The sequence below is a fragment of the Ascaphus truei genome, chromosome 20, assembly GCF_040206685.1.
Source record: "Ascaphus truei isolate aAscTru1 chromosome 20, aAscTru1.hap1, whole genome shotgun sequence".
Lineage (NCBI taxonomy): Eukaryota > Metazoa > Chordata > Amphibia > Anura > Ascaphidae > Ascaphus > Ascaphus truei.
The window spans coordinates 8542619-8551119 of record NC_134502.1 but is presented as its reverse complement, the minus strand read 5'-3'; the positions used below and the strand labels follow the sequence as shown (position 1 = coordinate 8551119).

At 51.7% G+C, this 8501-nt stretch overlaps 1 long non-coding RNA gene across 1 annotated transcript in view; it reads right to left on the bottom strand.

Moving 5' to 3' along the window:
- LOC142471339 (uncharacterized) overlaps window positions 1-5906 on the bottom strand; it is a 60696-nt gene extending 54790 nt beyond the window's left edge. Inside the window, exon 1 of the long non-coding RNA XR_012789408.1 lies at window positions 4381-5906. This is a non-coding gene — a long non-coding RNA (uncharacterized LOC142471339). The remainder of the gene's footprint in view (window positions 1-4380) is intronic.
- Window positions 5907-8501: the final 2595 nt, after the last annotated feature.

Here is an 8501-nt window from a genome sequence, read left to right as displayed (position 1 = left end):
TCCCCTCCCCCCCCCTTCACCTCCCCTCCCCTCCCTTCACCTCCCCTCCACCCCCTCACCTCCCTCCACTCACCCCACCTTCACCCCCCTACAACCCCCCCTTAACCCCCCCACCACCCCCCCCCTTAACCTCCCTCCACCCCCCCTCCAACCCCCCCTTAACCTCCCCTCCACCCCCCCCCTAACCTCCCCTCCACCCCCCCCTTAACCTCCCCTCCACCTCCCCTCCACCCCCCCCTTAACCTCCCTTCGCCCCCCCCTTCACCCCGCCTTCACCTCCCCCCCCCTTCACCTCCCTTCACCTCCACCCCCTCCCCTCCACCCTCCCCTCCACTCCACCCCTCCCCTTCACCTCCCCTCCACACCTCCCCTCCACCTCCCCTCCACACCTCCCCTCCACCCCTCCCCTTCACCTCCCCTCCACCCCCCCCCCTCACCTCCCCTTCACCACCCCTTCACCTCCCCTTCACCTCCCCTCCTCCACCCCCCTTCACCACCTCCACCACCCCCTTCACCTCCCCTCCACCCCGCTTCACCTCCCCTCCACCCTGCTTCACCTCCCCTCCACCCCTACCTCACCTCCCCTCCACCCCTACCTTCACCTCCCCTCCACCCCCACCTTCACCCCCCCCTCCACCCCCACCTTCACCCCCCCCTCCACCCCCACATTCACCGCCCTCTTCACCCCCACCTTCACCCGCCTTCACCTTCCCTTCACTCCCCCCTTACAACCTCCCACCTTCCCACCTCCCACCACCTCTCCCCCCTTCCCACCTTCCTACCACCTCCCCCCCTTCCCACCACCTCCCCCCCTTCCCACCTTCCTACCACCTCCCCCCCTTCCCACCACCTCCCCCCCTTCCCTCCACCCCCCCTTCCCACCACCTCCCCCCCTTCCCACCACCTCCCCCCCCTTACCACCCAACCTTCATCTACCCTCACCCCCCTTCACCTCCCCCCCAGCCCCCCACCTCCACCCTTCCCACCTACCCCCTCCGCCCCACCCTACCCCCTCCGCCCCCCCCCTTCACCTCCCCTCCGCCCCCCCTTCACCTCCCCTCCGCCCCCCTTTCACCTCCTCTCCGCCCCCCCTTCACCTCCCCTCCGCCCCCCCCTTCACCTCCCCTCCGCCCCCCCTTCACCTCCCCTCCGCCCCCCCTTCACCTCCCCTCCGCCCCTCCTTCACCTCCCCCTCACCATCCCCCAACACCCCCCCCTCACCACCCATCCTCCTCACCCTCCCCTCCGACCTCCCCTCCGCCCCCCTTCACCTCCCCTCACCACCCCTCCGACCTTCACCTCCCCTCCTTCAATGCCTTTCGTCCGCCCTCCTGCCTCTGCCTTTCGCACACCCGCACTTCTGCCTTTCACCCGCCACCGCTCACATCCCTGCGCCACACAGCCGCCGCACGCACTCAACAGACACCCGCCACACTCGACACACACCCATCGCCTCTCACCCACCCCACACACCTGCCGCATCCTGCCCCTACGCAACAATATCACTGACCAGCTGTCACCCGCACTCGCCTCACACCCTAGCAGGACCCCCGACCCACAGCCAGCACTCACTACCCACCCGCCGCCTCACACACGCTCACACCCTAGCAGGACACACGCCTCACATTTTCACATCACTTATGTCACCAAAATATACATTGTACTGTGGTGTGGTTACAATAAACCATTTTTATACAACATCATATTACATTTTCTTCCATCTTTCTTTTCAATATTATTATCCAACCTTTCCAACAAATACTCAACCTATTTTTCCACCATTTATAAATAATACTACCTATTACGCATTTACATCCCGGGCAACGCCGGGTCTCTCAGCTAGTATATATATATAAATAATATAATTGTTTTTCCATCCTTATACACCAATAGGGACCACTAAGTATCCACACACACTTTTAGTTGTGCTACAAACTCTCACATTTCCACACCCACCCACACCATTTATATCCACTCCCACTCCACACACACCTTGTGTAAAGCACTGTATATACTGTGGGCTCCCCATTCATTTTTATTCACACTGATACACATACACACTCTTTCTTCACTTGCTTTCATTACCTTTTGACACCTCTAGCCATAAATCTCATCCACACCGGGGGAAGGAACAGCACAGATAACATTCCAAGAGACACTGTTTTTAAGTAACCTTTTGCTTCATTCATTGTAACATCGCCGGAAGAAGAGATCAGTGTATCTCGAAAGCTCGCACAAATAAAAGCATTTCGTTAGCCACAGAACGGTATCATCTATTTATTTTTTGATTATTGAAGCTCGGCTAACACGGTACTGATACCTCTACATGTATATATATATATCTCACATACCCGTCCTGGGGATATCTGATTGCTTTAATCTTTGTTTAGTTCCTGTTCTGGGAGCGAGCGTATAGAAGTAATATAGGAGCGTATACCCATTACATATATATGTTTGTGCGGTGTCAGTAAATGGAAATGCTTTATAATATAAGAATTGTATTATGCAGAATAACATATTCCTGCTTCTCCCTGAGAATGTTTGTCAGACAAGTGTTTTTATTTATTTTATTTATTTATTTATTTATAAAATATTTTACCAGGAAGTAATACATTGAGAGTTACCTCTCGTTTTCAACTATGTTTATCTCACCGCATCTCTCCTCTCATTTAATAAATGGTATCACAATATTTCTAGGTGTGTGATACTGTAAAGAGATGCGTCAGTTCCCCAGTGTATAAAAAGGAGGGGGGAGAGACCCCCTAGTGAGTCTGAAGTGAGAGACCCCCCTAGTGAGACTGAAGTGAGAGACCCCATAATGAGACTGAAGTGAGAGACCCCATAATGAGACTGTAGTGAGAGACCCCCCTAGTGAGACTGAAGTGAGAGACCCCCCTAGTGAGACCGAAGTGAGAGACTCCCTAGTGAGACTGAGATGAGAGACCCCCCTAGTGAGACTGAAGTGAGACCCCCCTAGTGAGACTGAGGTGAGAGACCCCCCTAGTGAGACTGAAGTGAGAGATCCCCTAGTCACTAGTTGCCGGGCAGAGATAGCAGCGCTGTTCTAACGCGCTATCGTCACACTCACTGCTCCCTGACCAATCCAATGTAGTATCAGGGAGGCAGGGAAAAAAACTGTAATAAAGCGCAACAAATATTGTGATATCCTCACGCTGCAGCCTAAACACCAGCGGTTTTCCCCAAAACCGCAAATTAAACCCTAAACAAAACAGTGTTCCTGGCGCAAAATGATAAAACAGTTAATATGTGCAAATATGTGCAAATGAGCCCAGTGTTAGTCAGCACTGAATCACACATACTGTAATACTGTAACTGCGAGTAGGAGATTCTCCAGGTCAGCAGACTCTTTGTAGCCTATAGTGCATGCACATTTACTGTAAGATGAGAGACAGCACAGAGGGGATGGTAACACACTCACACTCTCCCCGCTGGTAACACACTCACACTCTCCCGCTGGTAACTCACTCACACTCTCCCCGCTGCTAACACACTCACACTCTCCCGCTGCTAACACACTCACACTCTCCCCGCTGCTAACACACTCACACTCTCCCCGCTGCTAACACACTCACACTCTCCCGCTGGTAACACACTCACACTCTCCCCGCTGGTAACACACTCACACCTCTCCCCGCTGCTAACACACTCACACTCTCCCCGCTGCTAACACACTCACACTCTCCCCGCTGCTAACACAGTCACACTCTCCCCGCTGCTAACACACTCTCACTCTCCCCGCTGGTAACACACTCTCACTCTCCCCGCTGGTAACACACTCTCACTCTCCCCGCTGGTAACACACTCTCACTCTCCCCGCTGGTAACACACTCTCACTCTCCCCGCTGGTAACACACTCTCACTCTCCCCGCTGGTAACACACTCTCACTCTCCCCGCTGGTAACACACTCTCACTCTCCCCGCTGGTAACACACTCTCACTCTCCCCCGCTGGTAACACACTCTCACTCTCCCCGCTGGTAACACACTCTCACTCTCCCCGCTGGTAACACACTCTCACTCTCCCCGCTGGTAACACACTCTCACTCTCCCCGCTGGTAACACACTCTCACTCTCCCCGCTGGTAACACACTCTCACTCTCCCCGCTGGTAACACACTCTCACTCTCCCAGCTGGTAACACACTCTCACTCTCCCAGCTTGTAACACACTCTCACTCTCCCCGCTGGTAACACACTCTCACTCTCCCAGCTGGTAACACACTCACACTCTCCCCGCTGGTAAGTAAACAGAAGTGACTTCGGGCGCACTTTAACCCTTCCCCCTAGATAACAGCACCCGATGCGACCGCTCCACTTCTCAGTCAGGAACAGACCGCGATTGCCTCTGCCAGCGTCTCTCACCTGCAGTGGGGGCACTCCGCCGCGTCACGGCCGTCTCAGCAGTCTCCTTCCAATCGGGGCTTCTCAGGAGATTGGGTATGGTGGCCTCAAAGCATCAAACAAGGCCCAACATGTTTCATCCCACCGGACTTCATCTGGGGTCATGTTTAATGCTAAACTGTGACGCACTTATATACCAAACTAGGCATCAGAAATAAAGCCAACTCAGCTGGATCCTACATAGTGAGCCAATGATTAGCAGAGATGGTAATGCTTGTTCTAATTAGCAAAACCTGAGCTGGTATGCACCAGGCACCTCCCTTAGGCGAATCTAACAAACCTTGTGGGGGGAGAAGGGGAAGGAAAGGAAGCAATCGTATGTACCCCCTACAGGCACAGCAGCCCTTATGGATGCAACGGCCCCATTGTGGGACCTCTGCCTATCTTATTATGTACTCCTTCTCCCAGAGATGGAGCACTCACAAGATCTACACGTGACACTAAGCCTGTGGACCTCCCTGGGTATGTGTGGCCCCCAGGGAAGCCGCATTCTGATTCCTGTCAATATACCACGTTCTTTTATAAAAGTCTCTGGCACCTTTTTCATCCTCAACACTGACCACAGTCCCGCTTACTATTCCAGCCAGCCGGACACCAGCCTGAGAATAAGGTACGCAAGGCTCTCAGTGCGTAACATCTGCACCTATAGACATTATCACACTGTGCAGTCCCCTCCGTTTGAGCCGGGCAAGGAGTGGGGTTACATACAGTATACATCTATATATATAAAAATGAAATTTGCTTGATTGTCAGTAGATATGGGGATTCTCATTGGTCCCTCGCCCATGCTCCGCCTCCCCCACGGGTCTCATTGGCCAAGAGGTACGCTGACATCACGGACACACCTACTCCTGTGACACACAGACACATACTGCCGGAGAGTTCCACCCCTGCAATTCACCATACCCCCTGACTGTCACCCGAGACTCTGAAGCCTAAACTGAGCCCTCAGCATAGCCTCTGACACTCTCTCCCTACACCCCTGGGATCACCCCTGCGGAGTCAGACACCCACCTTCATAAGTTTAAACCCACTTCTCTGTCCACCCTCCGTTACCCGTCCACGCTCTCATAAATTTGGCCGCCTTCCCGCACGATTGTCCCCTTCATTAACACACTTCATGCAACAAAATGTAGGTCACCGGTCAAAATTTCAGCCTTACCGGCCGCTAACAAAATGGCCACCTTCCCAAAACAATAACATTAATTGTGAAGCATCACCATTTTGGCCTTCCCAGACCCCGCCCGCTCCCAAAATTCCAGCCTTCACGCACGATTACATATTAATTGTCCACCTTCCATGCACGTGTAAAAATTTATGCCTTCCCACCCGCTTGGCGACACCGCTACTCGGCTAAAATGGCCGCCTTCCCGCCAAAGCCAATATTCATTCATTCACTTCACCACACACCCCTTTCACCACTACGGACACTTGCCTCCGCCCTTGCAGACGTCCTCCGCACTTAGCCCACTCTTCCCGCGCGGCGCAGCTTCACGCACATCAAGCAAATTTCATTTTATATATATATATAAACACAAAACATCTCCCCCGCCTGTCTCTCCCACCCCCCCCCCCCCCCCGGCTCTCTCTACCCTCCCTCCCCGTCTCCCTTCCCCCTCCTCCCCCCCCCCCCGTCTCCTTTCCCCCTCCTCTCCTGGTGAGAGAGAACTTGTTGCTAAAAATGTTGAATCCCACCACTGATCAAAACGTACACCCTCCGGTGCCACCGCTACTTACACTCTCTCACACTCAGATCAGCTCCCCGCGGTTCCCCCCTCACCTGCAGCTCTCACCACCCGCGGGCCCCGTTCTCTCTCCCCTCAGCGAGGACGCCGGGAGCTCCAGTTAGGGGGGGGGGGTGGAAGGAGCACACGCCGCCGCTTTTCACCACCCTCCCCTCAGCAGGGATGCTGGGAGCGCCGGGGAGGGGGGTAGAAGGAGCGCACGCCACTTCTCATCCCCCGTGGGCCCCATTCTCTCTCCCCTCAGCTGCGACCACCGGGAGCGCCGGGGAGGGGTGGAAAGGGGGGTGGGGGAGGGAAACACGCACCGGGAACAAGGGGGGGGAGAGAAACACCGCCAGGGATGGAGGGGGCGGGAAACAAGCACCGGGGACGGGGGGGGGGGAACCGATCGCCTTTGACTCACACCCCCCACCTCACCACCGCCCCACCCAAGATTCACACCCACCCACAAACACCCAAGATTCACAACCACCCAAAGATTCACACCCAAGATTCACACCCACCCAAGATTCACAACCCAAGATTCACAATTCCAATATTTGTACTAGAACACACTTGATGACTGTAGATGCGAACAGCTCCCTACATTCTAAAAGTAACCACCTGAAAAAGGGGAAATCAAACATTCCATACGGACAGTTTTTACAAATATGAAGAAATTGCACGAAAGACGCAGATTTTGAACAAGCACTTTTATTGAAGAAAAAATTGGAAGAGAAGGGATATAGAAAAGAGGAAGTAGAACGGTCCCTTATTAGTGCCGGAAACCTAAATAGGAACACACTCATCAATAAAAATAACAAAAAGGGAAGTACCAAATGAAGACAAAATAGAAAAAAAGTCCCTATTCATTACAAAATATAATAAGTCGGCCGAAACCATTGAGAACATTATAAACAAACATTGGGGCATACTGTTACATGATCAAATCCTGAAGGAGGAACTGGAGGAGAGACCCTCCGTCATTTTTAAAAGAGCAAAATCTCTTAAAAACATAATTGCACCAAGTGTACTGCGGGAGAAAGGAAACATGCAGAAATAACACACAATATGAGGGACATATGGTTACCTGTCCATGTGGTTGCTACAAGTGTGGAGGGAATAGATGCCTCACGTCAAAATATCAGTAACAAACAAAATACATTTAGATCTAGGGCCACGCAATAAGAGTTCAAAATTAAACAGTTCATCATCAATTGTAATACAACTCGTGCGATTTATCTTCTCACCTGCCCCTGCGGGCTACAGTATGTAGGGCGCACCAAAAGGAAGCTGCGGGAAAGGTTCCTAGAACACAAGCTAAATATTTCCGAAGGGTTCATGGGACATGGAGTATCTAGGCATTTTGCCCTCAAAAATGATCAGGATCCACAAGGTTTAAATGTACTGGGGATTGAGAGTATCAGCATGGGGACTGCCTGCAGAGGAGGTAGATTCCAGAAACTCAGGCAGAGAGAATCCTATTGGATATTCAAGCTAGAGGCCATGCGATCAGAAGGTCTGAATGAGGAACTGGACCTGCTGGCATTCCAGCAATGCACCAACATTAGCTAGCACTCATACAAAGAATCAGACCTTGCAGTCAGCCTATCCGTACACTAGCAACGACACCATCGATGGATATGTACCACGTGAGAGTACAGCATTCCAGTAGTATAGGACCAACTATTCCAGTGTGTTCGCCAATACATTGGGTGGTCCAGTCTTATTGCAACAATCAACCTAGGTCAGTAATTACTGGACAAGCGTGGGCCCCTTGAATTCTTGGAACCTTTATGACACCCAGGTAGCGTACGCTCTCACATTCACAGGAAGACCATGGAGAAAAACCATTACAAGATGTAGGATATGACACATCGTTATGGCCATTTTTTTTTAGCATTTAATCCATTAGTGTTCACCCGATCAGGAGCATGTCACCCATACTTGTAATAGACAAGCAGCTACTGATATTTAGTGGATTGATCTAATCCATTGCTTATGATTTTAAAAGTTTTTTTTTAATAAAAGTTGTATTAAGTTTTTGTTATATATTAATCTACTAGCTGAGAGACCCGGCGTTGCCCGGAATGTAAATAGATAAAATAAAAAAATGTTGTTTAAAATAAAAACTATAGGAGTAAAGTGTAATGAAAGTAGAACATATGTAGCACGTATGTTGAACATAAAAAGTAGAGCAAGAAAGTATTATTGATAAAATTATTTATTGTAAGTCTTGTTTATAAAAAAAAAAATTGTACATCCATTTGTAGGGGGGGTGAAAGTGAGGGAGGGAGGGGGGGTGAAAGTGAGGGAGGGGGGGTGAAAGTGAGGGAGGGAGGGGGGGGTGAAAGTGAG